The 2,204-nt window shown below is 58.6% G+C and overlaps 1 long non-coding RNA gene across 1 annotated transcript; it reads right to left on the reverse strand.

The window, feature by feature from the left end:
* Positions 1-562: 562 nt before the first annotated feature.
* On the reverse strand, positions 563-1,907 carry LOC132506048 (uncharacterized). The gene is made up of 3 exons (XR_009535689.1): positions 1,603-1,907; positions 1,162-1,298; positions 563-932 (listed from the first exon to the last, which is right to left on the reverse strand). It is a non-coding gene; the product is annotated as an uncharacterized LOC132506048 (long non-coding RNA).
* Positions 1,908-2,204: the final 297 nt, after the last annotated feature.

The raw sequence follows: 2,204 nt of genomic DNA on the forward strand, positions 1-2,204 counted from the left end.
CTCCCCGCAGAGGCTGGGGGAGGGGCACGGCCCACAGGATGAGCCCATCTCCAGCATGGAAGCCACGTGGAAATACAGGCCCAGCATTGCCCGACCTTCCGGCCGCCAGGGCAACCCCGGGAAAGTGGAGGTGACTGTCCACTCCGGGAGTGTGAGCTGCGTCAGGACAGGGCCTGTCCCGTCAGGTCCCTGTAACCCCGAGCCCCGCCCCACCTTCCCTGCAGAGAGCCCTCCTCCGCCACCCAGGGGGAGCGAAACAGGCGCCGCCCCCTGAACGTGACAAGGTCTCGGGGGAAGAGCCCTCCTCTCACACCAGCCAGCCCAGCGCCACACACACCTTGATGCTCACGACTTTCCAGAAGGATTTTCTCTCAGTGAGTCAGAGGTCACACTGTGGACCCAAACCAGCAGCAGATGTGTCGAGTGTGTCCCTCCTGGTGCTTTTGAAAAATGTGAAGCCGATGTCAACACGTGAAAAACCTGAGATTTCACTTGAGCATCTGACACTTTCTCTTCAGGTGTCAGGACACGGCGCCACCCTGCGCCCAAGTCCTCCCCTGGTAGCTTGCGGTGGCACCGAGGCCGGGGCAGCAGCCCCTTTAGACAGGCTCGTGCTCTGCAGTTTGCCACCGATTCCACCCCTCCCCCTATCGTCCCCACATGGAGACCGAGGATCTGCCACCCAAACTCCTGTGCCGCATTGTCCACAGGCCACTTGCTGGGTCCCTCCCCGGGTCCTTCCCCTTCTACAGGGAAACGGTAACGAAACCACACCACAGGGCTGGGGGACTGGCTGAGTCAGCGTCCGGAACCTGCTTGGACCGCGTCTGGCGGGCGGGAATCCCTCAGGAAGTGCGGGCTGGTGGCTGGTCTAGCCCTCTTCACTCCTTTGTTAACTGTTGGGCCCGTGGGGACACTGGCTTTCAGACCTGCTGCAGACGGAGGAACCAGACGTGGCCGTTTCTCTCCAGCTTTCTCCATCTCCACCGCTTTCCCCCACCCCACCTCCCACCTCGCCCACCTCGTCCCACACCCAGAGGGCGGGGGACGCAGAGCCTGGAGTCCCGCCAAGTGGGTCCTGGGTCTTCCGTTGTCCTGACCCCCAGCGTCACTGCCGACCTGTCTGATGGGTATGTTCCTATTTTCTCCCACATCTCCTACCTGGATGTTAATCCCTCCGTCCACCAGCGCCTTCAGCACCGCATGGGAGATTTGATCAGGTTTGCAAGGGTGTTCTTTCTTCTTACAGCCCATGTTCTATCAGTGAGACACTTCAGAATTCACTAGATGTAATATATCTTTAGGATTAATACACTGTGTTAAGTACTTTGAATGCAATCAACAACTATAATCCAATTACTACTGACTGTGTTTTTAATGCTATTTTGCCCCCAGACCCTCATCTCAACTGTGTACCAGACTCACTCCCACACACACACACACACACACACACACACACACACACACACACACACACACGCAGAGCACATGCCAATTTTGTGCCCCGCCGCCTCGCCTAACCGTGAGAGCACTGAATAGTGAACAGCTGATCTGCGTGAAGTAACGTGAGAGCTCCTGTAGTCCTGGAGCTTTTAAACTTACAAACAGGTATCAGCCAGGTTGCCATGGAGAGCAGTGGACCGATGCCAGGGCTCACCCTCCGGACTCGTGGCCTCCTCTGATCAGCAGGGTCACGTGGGCTCTGCGAGGAGGCAGAGGCATGGCCTGGCATTTTAATGACACTGACTTGCTGTGTCTGAGCGGCGAGTGTGTAGGGGTGAGACAGGGCACGTGTGTGTGTGATTGTGCATGTGTGTAAGTTCGCACGCACAGCCCCACACATACGGGATGAAAACTGAATGGCCCCAAGGATCTGCTGGACACCTTTCATGTTCTAACAGAGACCGTGAGGCCTGAGGGGTCACTGGATGGACAATTCGAGTTTCTGAGTCAGGGCGGCTGCTGACTCAGCACCGAGGAAGCTGCTCCTCTGGCCCCATCAAGACCCCCCTCGCCCCCTCCTCTCTCTCACGGGCACCCATCCCCCCTTTCTCCTTCCTCTCCCCGCTCCATTCACCGTCCTTGCCTCCCCCCCACCATTTTCCCTCACAGCGGCCTCACAGCGGCCCTCACAGGAGGGCCTGCAATCCCCTCCCCCGCCCCGTTATGAGGATGGGAGGGGAACCACATCCTTGCCGCCTGCC

This window comes from Lagenorhynchus albirostris, chromosome 15 (genome assembly GCF_949774975.1).
Source record: "Lagenorhynchus albirostris chromosome 15, mLagAlb1.1, whole genome shotgun sequence".
Lineage (NCBI taxonomy): Eukaryota > Metazoa > Chordata > Mammalia > Artiodactyla > Delphinidae > Lagenorhynchus > Lagenorhynchus albirostris.